Here is a 15,078-nt window from a genome sequence, read left to right as displayed (position 1 = left end):
GCTAATTGGCTTTTATTATAAGTCATTTAGCTTTACTGTGTCTCAATTTTTTCATCTATAAAATGAGAACAATATGCCCTTTCTGAAGATTTTTTTTTAAAGAAATAAATGAGTTAATTTATCTCATGTCTGTATATAACCATGGTTGGTGTGTGAGGGGATGGTAAGAAATCTTCTCTGTCTCATAAAAAGGAACACCAGTGTTAAGCCCCAAACTCCCCATAGCCAGGACTCCTCCAGGAGCAGCTAAAGGAGGGGTTCCTAATCTCTGAACCTTGACGACCGATTGCAGTCGGTGGCCTGTTAGGAACCAGGCTGCACAGCAGAAGGCGAGCAGCAGGTGAGTGAGCAAAGCTTCATTTGTATTTGCGGTGGCTCTACAGCGCTAGCATCACTGCCTCTGCTCCACCTCAAATCATCAGGCGCTAGATTTTCATAGGAGCACTGGTCCCTGGTGCCAAAAGGTTGAGGACCAATGAGCTAAAGGACAGTCAAGCATGCCTATCATCCTCTCCTTGAACCAGGTAGGCCTCTAAGGCAATTTCAGCCCAACTAATGCCTTTTCCTAGTACTATGACTTTCTTAGTTTGAGTTGGTTAAAGTGAGTTGAGGGTAGATAACTGGGGAGGCAAATGCTGCTACCTAAGCATCCTACTATCAAAGAACACACATACACCTAAAAACCACTGCAGCTATAGAAATGACAACACAGACCACATATGACTCTAATGGGCTAAGTTTTAAACACTCGTACCATATGATCATTCCTACAGTAATATGGTTTCCTTCATACAATTCCTTTGGGAGACTAAACATTCATGTTCTTCTTATGTTCAGAAAATAATTGCCCTCAGATCTGTAGCCTTCAAATTTGAATTCTGTAACTCTTGGAAGATCAGGAATTCTTTACCTGGTAATCTAGAGATTCCCATGCAAACTGTTCTGTGTATTGTACATTTTAGCAGGTTCTCAACACACACACACACACAAATTAAGAATCATTGCTTTAGGGAATGAATATTGATTTTTTAAAAAATGCTTAGAATTCTTTTGGAGTCAACTTTGATGATTAAGCTAGAAAATATGTCAGGTTCAAAACACAATGTGATTATAAATTAATGAGATAATTTTGTGTGGTTTGTAAACTGGTTCTGAAGGAAATTGATCCCAGAAAAAGAGTCTCATATGTTTTGAATAGTTTCTCTTTGAAATAAATGTCAAGTGCCATCAAGATTATTGATTTTGAAAGAGAGAAGATGTATTTCAATGGGCAAATTCTGTTGTTTGTTAAAAATAACATTATTGTCTAATTCTCAAGTCACAAACGACTTTCAGAATAATATTTTCCTCAAATAATCATAACCATTATCCCTTACATTTATGTAGTATTTCACAGTTTATATAGTGCTTTGCAATTTAAAGGCACTATATGGTTTAAAAAGCACTGATTCTTCTATCATTTTGTTAGATTCTCACAATAACTCATGTGGCAGTCCTCATTATAGGGGACTTCCCAATGTCTGAGCTTTTGGCTCACACTTGAATGATACTCTTCCTTCTACAAATCTCCTTGGACTTCAAAGCCTGTTGATTATAAACATATGGAGAAAATAATGCGATTATTCTTTCCCTCTGATGTTCTCTCCTCCTGTTCAACACCCTATCACTCTGAGAACCTGCTTTCTATCTCTCTTGGATATTGCTGTAGACACACACACACACACACACACACACACACACACACACACACACACACACACGTACACGTGCCCATCTACTGGTCTATATTTTCGGAAGTCTCTTTTTCTGTTTCATGGTCCATATTTTCTAGCCTGCCACCTTTATCAAAGAGAAGAAACACCAGAAATCTGTTTCAGGATCCCACCCTGTGTATAAATGAATGATCTCCAGGTGCCCCTCTGGTCATTTTCATGTGCCTTCATATCCACGTACATGTCTTTTGATAAGAATTTCTACTCCTCAGCTAACTCTTCCAGGCAGTTCACAGCAGACAGCCACAGCTATCCAGGTGGATCAGGTTAAGTTCAGTGACTACCTAACAAGCTGTGGTTATTCGAGATCCAGTTCTTGGGGAAGGGAGAATAGTTCTTTGAGAATACTAATGGCATGAAACAAGTTTGGACTTCTTGGAGCCACTCTGGAGTTCAGGGATAATGATAGAGAATTGCCAAGACTAGGCCCAGAGGAGCCCATTAGATAACTTAGCCACTGAACAACTCAGAAGAACCTCAAACTAGCCTTGAGACGTGAGTGGCTTGGCAAGTGGACTGGAATGACATTTGGGCTGCTCAGTTGCCTTTGGAGTTTCACTAGGCTAATACAATATAACTCTTGAGCTCTAGAGACACTTTTGAATATTTAACACCTAAACAGTAAATTTATCAATACATTTCAATAAAATATTAGTAGCAAGAAGTCAGTAAATTATTTCTTCTTAAAGACTATATCTTTATTTTACCCCCATAGCTATTATTCTGGATCAGGGCCTTTATTCACACCTCTTATTGTGACAATTGTGCTTTATGGCTTCAATCTCTTGCCTATTTCTGTAAGGTACACTTCTTTTAAAACCTCTGATTATCAAAATCTTTCAGTGGTCTCCAGGCATAGAGAGTGAAGCCCAAACTCCTTATCTTGGTATTCAAGGCCCCTTAGAGTCTAACCTCAATTTACCAGAAAAGGAATATGTCTAGTGGTTAGGTATTTGGGCTTTGGGGCCAAGCAAATGTGGTTTCAGTAAAAGTTCTACCACTTGTTAGCTGTGTGACCTTGGGCAAATGACTAAACTTCTCTAAACCTCAGTTTCCTTACTAGTTACAACTGTAATAGTAATACCTCATATGGCTGTTAGATTTAAATTAGATAATGCATGGAAAGTGCTGTGTGCAGGTACCTCACACATATAAGAAAAATCCTAATATTATCATTATTGCTTTTCAAACTTATTTTCCCCTATTTAGTTGCAGCTAAGCTGATGTAAAATTTACTGTCCTTGCTTTTGCATTCTTGCTCCTCATATATACTCATTTTACCATTTTCAGCTATCCTCAGCCCTTTAAAAATTTCTGTTCTTATTCTCACTACCTATCCAGATTGCATATCTTTCAAGGCCCAGCTGATATAATGCCTACCTATGAAGCACTTTCTGCCCACCTTAGTAGTCCACCATGATTGTTGCTCTTACAAACTCTTACACTTATTGCCCCTACTACTTACATAGTTTTTTTGCGGATTCACACAATTTCATTAACATGTATGTATCTCTTTTGTCTCTTTGTTCTATTCAGCATCTTGAACTCCTTTTAATTATTTTTATAATGAATTATTTTCTTCGGCTTTTTTTCCTACCAAAGTCCATGTTGTAGGCTATTCTGAACCCCACATTTTCCCAATATTTTATTATGAAAATTTAAAAATAAATGAAGTTGAAGTAACTGTATGGTGAACATCCTTATACTCACTACCTATATTCTACAAATAACATTGTATTATTCTTGCTTTATCCCATGTCTATCCATCCCTCTATGCATTCAACCATCCATCATGTTTTTAATGCACTTCACAGTAAGTTGCAGGCATCAGTACACTCCACTAATTATGAAACAAATTAGTTCCATCTGGTAAGGACTTTGAGGATGATCTAGTTTATCCCCTGATTTTATAGATGCAAAAATTTAAAGCCCTAAGATAGTAAGCAATTAGTCTAGCATCAGTCAATCAATTAACAAATATATACTGATCACCTACTATGTGCCTGGTATTCTGCTAATTCCTGAGAATATAGTAATGAACAAAACAGATCAAGGGTCTACCATCATGAAGCTGACAGCTTAATGGGGAAGATAGATATTGAACAGATCATTACAAATAGTTAAACAGTAAAGTACTTGGGGATCCAATTAAGTGGTAGTTTAGTAAAAGGATTCTGAGAGGAGGCTTTGCTTACTGCTGCTGATCTCTAAAGGCTTTCATATATAATAATACTCTCTTTTTTCTACATGAATAAGTGACTATATTATAAAATTATTATTGTTATAAAAATAAGAGATTCTTCCAGAAGAGGCCAAATGCTGCAAGGCAGAGTTAAAGGGGAAACCTCTGTGGGAGGAAAGATTCTAAGGAACATGGAGATGTTAGCCTCTGCTGTGTAGTTAAAGATATATGAGTGATAAATGCATGTTCATGTTATCAGCAATTGGTGCTTTGGAGTTGTTTTTACAGCAAAGCTGACTAATACATACTGACAAAGAGATATTGAGAATAGGCCTTCTCTGGAGTTTTGCCTAGAGTGGGTGATATTCCTCAGAAAGATAGTTTTGAACTAGCTATTGCAATATTGCAGGAAGATGGGTCAGAAATTAAAGGAGAGACTAATTCAGGTGAATGAGGGTAGTATGGAAAGAGGAAATGGTGTTTCCTTGACTTTAAAATCTTTACATTAGTTTGTTACATTCTTCTTGGGCTCCCTAGATGATCCTTTTGAAATGTTGAAGTTTGATTTCTCTCAGAAAAGCCATGGCCTATGAAATGACTGACAATATTATTGAAAAATGAGGTTGCTTCCAATATATGATAAAATTCTTTCAGACACCCTACTCGAAAATAAACTTTTCAAGCAACTGTCTAGTGACATAGAAATAATCAGATATTTTTTATTTTCATCTGAAAATATGATTATAGATCCTCTTACAATGAAATTTTATAAAGTGCAACCTCTGAAGAACCTCTTCCTATGGAACGGAAGTAGAGCAATGCTTTTTACAATATCTGTAGGACCTTGCGTGTACCAGCTTCAATGTAACAGGAATGGAAATGAGAGAATTCTAAAAAGTTCTGGATTTCTAACTTCTTATTAACTAGGTCACCACTTTGGACCCTTTGATGCCGTTTTCAAAAACAAATAACACCTTTGTTTAACTCCTCTAATTTTGTGTCTTTGTAATGTTCTGGCTGTTCCCAACCAGACTTGCTTCCCCCATCCATTCTGAAAAAGTAGGCCAGATAAAGCCCAAAGTGTCACTCGCATCAAAGCGCACCCCTGACTCACACACCCAGAATAGCTCCCCACACCTAGACCATAAAAGCCATACTATAATTGATCATCAAGGCCCTCAGCAAACAAAAACAATATATGGTCTCAGCTTCCTACTACACAAATCTTCTACTCTGGACTAATGATCTACTCACTGTTCCCCAATTATAACTTGTGCTTATTCACCTCTGTTCATGAAATTAAAGATGTGCTCTCTCTTTCTCTTCTGCTTGTCCAAATACTCCTCACCCTTTAAACCCCCATTCACATTTCACCCATGAAGCTGTCTCTGAATGCAATTACAAAGGATTTGAGTTCTATTAATTATATGGAATGACACAGATTTTTTGGAACCCAATGTTGCCTGACTTAATGAAGTCAAAGGATAATAATTTATTATTCTAACTTCTTAGGAGCTGAAAGTAAAAAGATAAGCATCACATTCAGACCTAATCTCTTAGGCCAGATTCTGCAGTAGGCAATTTAGTTAGCATTTAGAGGCAAATACAAACACCAAAATCACCTTTTTAAAGAAATGGCTGCTGCTCAAGCAATCCTTTCAGAACCTGAAGACTTATTAAAGATTATTGGTTTTTAGGATATCTACAGAATAAGTCTTAAAAGGCAAGAAGTTCTGTGCATTCTCTAGAAAATCTATAAACCACAAATATTTTTAGTCCAGTAGCTTTTAAACTTTATATTTTTTTATAATAGAACACCCTTTTTCCCCCAAAAAATGTTTTACATGGAACTTTAATGTATAAAATGGATTAAAGTAAATTTATTCTAATTAAAGGTGGATAGCATGCCAGGCACACCACTGGGTGACAGCTCTATTGTCACTTTACCCCAAGGTGATCTCTGCGTCCCTTCCTTGGAATGCCAAGTCAAAAATCTATTTATTGTTGGTCTAGTCCAACTCTGCTATCCAGTCTACAACACCTCTGATGATTGTTCACAGCCTGTCTTTAAATATAAGAGTTTAGACTTCCCGTTTAGCTCAATTTGAGCTAAGGTTATATTATAACCATTATCAAAATGAAGATGTTGAAGCTGCTCAAATCAAAATCCACCTGGAATGCACAAGTCAGTAAGTTTCAACAGATAGTAACATATGTCATGTGTGCCAAAATACTCAGAGATGGACTAAGAGAGCGGCTCAGTGTCAACCTCTGGATCAGAGCTGACTCCCTCTAGCCCAGTGAAGGCAGATAGGAGGAGTTCTACGGAGTGTCCCTTGGAAAATAGGATTGGACTATTTGGCAATACCTTTATTCCTTACAATTGCTTTAAGCCTCAGGGCTGCTGCTGGCTGTTTGAAATATCATTTTAATTAAAACACTCTAAATGACAAGATCAATCTAATGAAAGGTTACAAAGACTAAGTAAGGGTAGAGAATATTAAAAATGTGTTTCAGATTACCATTTTGTCACTAATGCCCATCCCAGGCCTCTCTCTTCTATAATGAAATCCAAGACCTCAATAGATGGGATCTTCCAGGATCACAAAATGCATCTATTTTTTCTTGCATGGAAAAGGGAGCTTCTTAAAAATGAATAAGCATTTAGATGGTATTGTGGGAGAAGGGATTCCTCATGCCAGATCCCACATCCAAACTGAGGAGCTGAGGAAAAGTACTATGTGACAGATAATCATGGATAAACACGAATGGGAAGCCTAACTTTCTACTGGTGGTTGTCCAGAGCTTGTTGGTGTAACCACAGGCAGAGCTAAGCCAGAGTTCCCATCCCAGCCCTGAGTTAAGTGTCCCTGCCTTCCAAGAAAAATTCAAAGGGCCCAGGGTTATGAGATAGGAGAGTAGGAAGGAAGGCACAACTCTGTAGGAAAGGAAGTGATTCATTTTAAAATATACCGTATTTAACTACAATATCTGAGTGAATATAGGAGTCTACACTCCACTGTACTCCAAGGGTATGGCTGCTGGAAGCCAACTTAGGAGTCTACACTCCACTGTACTCCAAGGGTATGGCTGCTGGAAGCCAACTTGGGAAAAAACAAAGTGACCAAAGTTATATTTTGATAGATGTGTACCAACCCATGGGTGAAACACCAGCGAGGTGCCAGCTGGGAGCATGTACATCAGAGAGCACAAAAGTGAACAGTGTTTTTGAGAAAACACCTGGCAAACCATCAGAACTTAGAATTCAGGCAATCAAATAGAGAACCGTGAAATGAACACATCAACATAAAACCTACCAATCCACCACTTTGCTTCTGAATTATGCTGACAGTGGTAGCATTCTTCCAAATGCAGCGTGTTTATTATTTAATGGGTAACAACAAGGTGCTGGCATAGGTGGTTGCATGTTGTCAGTGTTTGAATAAGAGTCATTTGGGCTCCTTGATGCATAATTCTCCTTGCTGGAGATAAACAGTGTGTGTGATTTCTACCCACAACAGAACACAGTGTGAAGTGCCTTTAGTGGGATGCACTGACTGGATGGTAGCTCGGAAAGCAGGGGGCTCTGGTTGGTAATGGCCAGAATTGTATTCAGTCTTCCTCACTTTATTCTAAACTTACCTCCTTTAAGAAGTTTTCTACTTGGCTGCAGTCAGCCTGGGTATGAGGCTTAAAATGAGGACATTTGCTTTCTCTTTGAGAGCTAGAAAACCTTTCCGAGGAAAGAAACGTACATGTGAAAAAGAATAAAATCTAATTTACAAAAAAAAAAAATCTAATTTATATGTACATTTAGAATAATTGAATCTTAGAATTGGAAGGAATTTCAGAGGGCATCTAGCCAAAATTCACCTGTCACAAACCTGACATAGAACTGTGCCTGGGGCTTGTAAAGTACAAACAGGTAAACAGTAAAACTTCATGCTTTCAAATCCTATTATTTCAAGTTTTACCATATTTCAGAAGCGGCACAGGGGATAAATAGAAAAAGGCCCATGTTACTTATGATATTTAAAATATATAATCAAGGAGCACCAGGATTAAAGATGAAATGTAAAAATATATGGCAGAATTTCTAGAAAATTCTTATATTGAAAACAGACATATCAGAATCTTAGTGATACAGCACAAAAAAAATTTGTTCAAAGAAAACTAATAGTATTAAATACTTATGTTAATAAATATTAAAATAAATGAATTAAATATACAAATTAAAAATAAGACAATAACATAAATAGAAAAAAACAAGAAATTGATAAAAGTAAAAGCAGAAATTAACAAGTTTTAAAAACTGACACTAGTATATTAAAAAGTGGATCATTGAAAAAATCAACAAAAATAAATAATCCAACAGCCAACCTAATTTTTAAAAAGGGAGAGAAAGCCCAAAGACACAAAGTAAGAAATAGTAAGAGTAAAGTAACCATCAAAAGAAAGGTAATTTTAAAAACCGCAACTCTACGCAAATACATTTTAAAACCTACATAAAATAGGTAACTTGGTAGAATAACAGTACTCAAACTTTTGGGGCTCCCAAAACTTACCAAAGACCCAAAAGAACTTTCATTTATGTGGGTTATATTTATTATATTTACCACGTTAGTTATTAAATTTGAGAATTTAAAAATTTGTGTTAACTTTTAAATAATAAACCCATTACATGTTAATATAAATAACAATTTTACGAAAATAATTATATTTCTTTTAAAAACTTGCTGGAAAGAGTGGTTTGTTTACATTTTGCAGATCTCTTTAATAACTGGCTGTACAGAAGACAAGTGGATTCTGCATTCATTTTGTTGTGATGTCACACACACACACACTGTAGCCTTTGGATAACTCCACTGTATATTTGTGAGAGAATGAGAGTGAAAAATTGAGACAATGTTCTAGGAAAATATAGTTTACCAAAACAAGTGTAATTTACCAACAAAACAACTACAGACCAAAGCATCTCACTTTTAAATATTGATGCAAAAATCTTAAATAGAATATTTGGAAATATTAAGAAAATATTATGATTAAGTGGGACTCATTGCAGAATGCAAGAATGCTTCAATATTAGGAATTATAACTCATCACTAGTAAGTCAAATAAGGAAGTCATTATATTAATCCTCTTCTTTCATTTGTTTTTGTATCCATGAGAAGTTCAATATTTTCAAGCTCTCCAAAGGCTCCAAAATATTCTTTAATTTGTTCTTTGAAGTATCTGGGCTCAATCCACCCACTAAAACCTTTTTGGGAGATTCCTTTCCTTTTAAAGATTTGGCCCTTTTGGGGTCTATAAATTTGCCATCCAGTTTGTATTCCTTCATTTCCAAGACCTTATCAACACCAGCAGCATCTTTGAAAAGCACAAATCCAAATGCTCTTGATCTTCCGATGACCGGCTCTGTTTTAATTGTGCGGCCTACAACTTCCGCAAATCACGACAGATATTCAGCCAAATCTCTCTTGCTTGTATCCCAGCTCAAGCCTCCAATAAACGTTTTACCATCATCCTGTTGATTCTTGCTCGCATTGATCTTGGATACCTCTGCGAATTCCTCCATTTCTGTACTCCCTCATATCCTCTATGGTGGCAGAGTTGTCGGCTAGGGGAGTGCTGGTGTGCAGTCACAGAAGCAGAAGTGGCGGACTGTTGTATCCCTATATTTTTTTTTCTAAGAGTTTCTATAGTTTTTAGTTCTTTTAATTTTCTCATTTGATCCTGACAAAGTTCTAATATACACATTATAAATTAAACCTAAAGTAAACAAAAAAGAAAAGCTAATATATATTGCATTCCTTCGAAATACTGTGCTAAATGATTTAATTTAAATCATCTTATTTAATCTTTACAGCAGCCCTCCAGAAATTATTCCTGCCCTATAGACAATAAATTGAGGCTCAAAGATCTTTTTACTTGCCAAAGGACATGTAGCTAATACGTACCAAACTGGAATTTGAGGCAGTAAAAAGTAAAGTGGTTGAGAGTTTAGGCTCCAGGATCAATAGATTTGGGTTCAGTTTCTGGGTTTGTCAATCATAAGCTGTGTATATTTGGGCAAAGTTGCTATCCTTTCCAATCCTCGGTTTCTTCATCTGTAAATGGGTAATAATAATAATAGTACCTACAGATTAATTGACTGTGAAGATTTAGTAAGATAAGGCATACAAAGAACTTCGCACACTGCCAGGCACCTGTAAACCTTCATAAACATTAGGTATTATTATTGTCATTAGGTTTGACTCCAAAGTCCACACTTGTTCATCATGTATCTCCATAAAAGAATTTGATAAAGAAAGATGTATACATTGCTCATTTGTTCTTCATTATTTATTAATTATACCTTTAAAGGCCTAAATTATAAAACTTTCTATTCAACAAGAAGCTCATAATTATACTTTGCACATTGTTACAAATTTACAATTAATAGGATCTGAGCTAACATAATGCTCTGCTGTACATGGTTGTATGTAGGTTTTAGAGTGAATGTCCTGCCCCCATCCATGCCCCCACCAGCTGAATCCACATTATTCTTGTAAGCTTCTAGAAGGCTAGAACTAAGTCTTGTTTCTTTTTAGTATATGAAATTGTAAAAGGATGTGATCACATTTTTTATACAATAATTATCTATATGCCTGTCTATCTTAAAGGTATGTGGAGGCAAGGCCATGTCTAATTCAACTTTGTATTCCCTCAGCATTTAGTAAAAAGTCATATTGCATTAAACCAATATGACTGTTAACTGAATGTAACTACAATCTGCTTTAAAAACCTTTAAAAAAATAAATTTTATTGAGGTATAATTTACACACAATAAAATCAACTCATTTTTAGACGGTTTGATGAGTTTTGACAAATGTATGTACCCATGTAACCACCCTCCCCATCAGGATATAGCACATTTCTATCACCCCCAAAATTTCCCTTGTGCCTTTTGCATTCAATTCCTATACTTCACCACCCATCCACCCCTGGGCAACCACTAATCTGATTTCTGTCACTAAAGATTACTTTTACCTGTTCTAGAATTTCATTTAAGTGGAATCACACAGCAGGTACTCTATTTGTGTCTGGCTTCTTTTGTTCAACATAATATTTTTGAGAATCATCTATGTACATATATACGAGTAGTTCATTCTTTCTATTGCTGAATGGTAGTCCATTATATGCCACAATTGGTTTGTCCATTCGTCTGTTGATGGACATTTGAGTTTACAGTTTTTGGCTATTATATAAATGAAAGTGCCATAAACATCCATTGACAAGTCTTTGTGTGAACATATGTTCTTATTTTTCTTGAGGAGTGTCTAGGAATGAAATTTCTGTGTCAGATGGTAAGAATAAATTACCTTCATAGAAGACTGCCAAATGTTTTCCAAAGTCATTGAACTATATTAACACTCCCACCAGCAATGGATAGCAGTTCTGGGTGTTCTTATCCTTGTCAAAACTTGATAATGTGTCTTTTTAATTTTAGCCTTTCTAGAGGATGTATAGTGGTATCTCGTTGTGGTTTTAAGTTGCATTTCCCTAATGACTAATGATGTTAAGCATCTTTTCATGTGCTTATTGGTCATTTGTATATCCTCTTTTGTGAAATATCCAAACTTTTTGTCTATCTAAAAATAATTTGTTTATTTGTCTTCTTAATATGTAAAAGTTTGTTATATTTTCTGGATACAAGTTTCTTGTCAGATATATGTACTGTGAATATTTTCTTCCAGTCTTTGTCTTGTCTTTTCATTTTCTTAGCGGTATTCTTCTAAGAGTAGATTATAATTTTGATGAAATCAAATTTGTCTTTATTTTTCTCATGGTTTTTTTTTTTTTTGTATCTTAAATGAGAAATCTTTGTTTATCTTTAGGTTGTAAAGATTTTTCTTCTAAGTTTTTTTCTAGACTTTACAATTTTCGATTTTACATATAGGTTTATGATTCATTTTGAACCAGCTTTGTGAGATCAAAGTTGAGGCTCATTTTTTCCCATTTAGATATCTAGTTGTTCTAGCACCATTTGTTGAAAAGACTATCCCCATTGAATTACCTTGGGATTTTTTGTTGAAAATAAATTCTCTGTCTGTCTGTCTGTCTGTCTGTCTTTCTCATTGTGTGTCTGTGTGTGTCTGTGTCTATGAAGTCTTTTGTTTCATTGATATATATAGGTCAGTCCATATGCCAATATCACATTGTCTTGATTATTATAGCTTTATACTAAGTCTTAAAGTCAAGTAATATAATTTTCAAATTTGTTTTGGCTAATCAAAGTATTTTATGTTTCCATGAAATTTTCAGATTCGACTTCTCAATTTCTTTTCTTTAGAAAGACTGTTGGGACTTTCATTTGGATTATATTGAATCTATAGATCAATTTGAGAAGAATTGATTCTTTTAATTCATGAATATGATTCCTCTCATTTATCTTAGTATGTTAGTAGTTTTCAGTGTATAGGTCTTGCACATATTTTGTTGAATTTTTCCCTAAGTAATTTATGTTTGGGGATGTTATTAAAAATGTACTTTAAAGTGTTACTTTCCAGTAATTCCTTTCTAGTATATACTAGTGTATCTAGTATATATTCCTTTCTAGTATATACTATTGTATCTAGTATATATTCCTTTCTAGTAATATACAAAGATTTTTGTATATTGATCTTCTAACCTATGACCCTGCTAATTTCACTTAATAGTGTATGAGGGTTTTACTTTTTTCACATCCTTGCCAACACTTGTCATTAACTGTCTTTTTGATTATAGCCACCCTAGCGGGTGTGAAGTGGTATCTCATTTTGGTTTTTATTTCTATTTCCTTATTGATCATTTGTATATCTTCTTTTAAGAAATGTTTATTTGCCTATTTTTTAATTCGGTTGTTTGTCTTTTTATTGAGTTGCAAGAGTCCTTTATTTATTTTAGATTCTATCCTTTTATTTTTAACAGTTCTATGTCTTTATATGTAAAATTCACTTTTTGTGAACAGCATACAGCTGGGACATTTTTAAAAACCCAGGCTGAAAATCTCTGTATGTTAATCGAAGTGTTTAGCTCATTTACTTTTAATGTAATTATAGATACAGTTGAGTTTAGATCTGTTGTCTCACTACATATCTTTTATTTGTCACCTCTGTTCTTTATTCCTTTTTGCTCATTTCCTGCCTTCTTTGGATTAATTCAATATTTTTTAGAATATCATTTATATATTTGATTACCTTCATAGATGACTGACAAATAGTTTTCCAAAGTGGTTGCATTACTTTTTGCACTTGCTGTGGGTTCACAATACGCATCTTTATATCTTTTTTTAGCTTTATATACAGCTCAGTAATATTATGCCTTATCATATACAATGTAAGAATCTTCAAACAAGATACTTCTGGTCATAGAAAACAGCAGAGTTCTACTGACCTCAGAAATAACAGAAACTTCAGTGACCACACATAACACTGAATGAAGACTTTGCAAAAATAGTGTACTGGAAAAGCCAGTACACAAATGAACAATTGCAGCCCTCAATAGAAATCCCTGAGAAGTGGAGAATCTGTTTTCAGAGTTACCATATTATAATATTCAAAATGTTCAGGGCGGGTGATGAGTTGTTGTTTAATTGTCACGGCATTTCTATTTGAAATGCTGAAAAATTTTGGAAATAGCGGTGATGGTTGCACAACATTGTGAATGTAATTAATTCCACTAAATTTTACACTTAAAAATGGTTATAAAGGTACTTTTTATGTTATATATATTTTACCACAAAAAATGCAAAAACAGGCATTTCATTTCTTCCTCCACTTTTGTGTTATTGTATACTTTAAAAGTTCTATACATATTATAAATACTCAATACAATATTCTTATTTTTGCTCCAAACAGTAGATTACCTTTTACAGAAACAAAAAAAGAAAAAATATTTTATATTTACCTCTACAATTATATCTGAGATTCATCATTCCTTCGTGTAGATCTAAATTTCCCTCTGATATCATTGTCCTTCATCCTGAATTACTTTCTTTAGCATTTCTTGAGGTACTGATCTGCTGCTGATAAATTCTCTCAATATTTGTCTGATAATGTCTTTATTTCACCTTTATTTTTAGGGATATTTTCTGTTTGTTTTTTTTCTTTCGTCATTTAAATACTGTCTGGTTTGCATGGTTTCTGAAGAGAATTCAGAAGTTGTTCTTACCTTCGTTTCTTCTGTATCATAACGTGTTCTTTTTCTCTGGCTGCTTTTAAGATATTCTCCTTGAAACTTGTTTTCAGCAATTTGATTCTGATGTGTCTTGATATAATTTCCTTTGTACTGATTTTGCTTAGGATTCATTGAGCTTCTTGGATTTGTGGGTCTATAGGTTTCTTTTCTTTTTTTTCTTTAATTGGAGAGAAAATTTGGCCTTATTTATTCATTTCTTTTATTTATTCATTTTCTCTATCTCTCCTCCTTCTTGGACTTTAATTACATTGATATTAGACCACATAATATTATCACACAATTCACAAAGTTTCTGCCTATTTTCTCTCAACCTTTTTCTTAGTCTACATAGTTTCTATAGCTATGGCTTCAAGTTCCCTGATTTTCTTTTTCATTTCCTAAAGGACTGTTAATCTCATCCAGTGAATTTTTTATTCCAGATATTGTATTTTTCAGCTCTAGAATGTCCATTTAGTTCTTTTACATATCTTTAATTTTATTCCACATTGTATTCATATTTTTATTCAAACCCTTAAATACATTTACAATAGTTTTTAAAGTTCTTGTCTGATAATTTCACCATCTCTGTCATTTAGGACTGTCTTTATTGACTAATTTTTATTATGACTATCGATCACATTTCATGCTCTTCACAAGTCTAACAATTTTTAATTAAACACCAGACATTATGATGCTTTGTGTTGATCAAATTTTGTTCTCTCAAAGGGCATTGTGATCTTTTGGCAGGACGTTAAAATACTTGGAGATCAGTTTGGTCCTTTTAAGGCTTGGTTTTTACGTTCTGTTATGTTGGTGTAGAATCACCTTAATCTATGGTTAGTTTAGCCCTACTTCTAAGGCGTGGTGTTTCTGGGATCTCTACTGAATTCCCCAGGTGTTTAAAGAGATTTATACTTGAATGTCTCC

At 34.6% G+C, this 15,078-nt stretch overlaps 1 pseudogene; it reads right to left on the bottom strand.

Annotated features, from left to right (window-relative positions):
• Positions 1-9,080: 9,080 nt before the first annotated feature.
• On the bottom strand, positions 9,081-14,283 carry LOC105299077 (annotated as a pseudogene).
• Positions 14,284-15,078: the final 795 nt, after the last annotated feature.

The sequence above is a fragment of the Pteropus vampyrus genome, unplaced genomic scaffold, assembly GCF_000151845.1.
Source record: "Pteropus vampyrus isolate Shadow unplaced genomic scaffold, Pvam_2.0 Scaffold171, whole genome shotgun sequence".
In the NCBI taxonomy this organism is placed as follows: Eukaryota; Metazoa; Chordata; class Mammalia; order Chiroptera; family Pteropodidae; genus Pteropus; species Pteropus vampyrus.
This window is presented reverse-complemented; position numbering and strand designations above follow the sequence as displayed.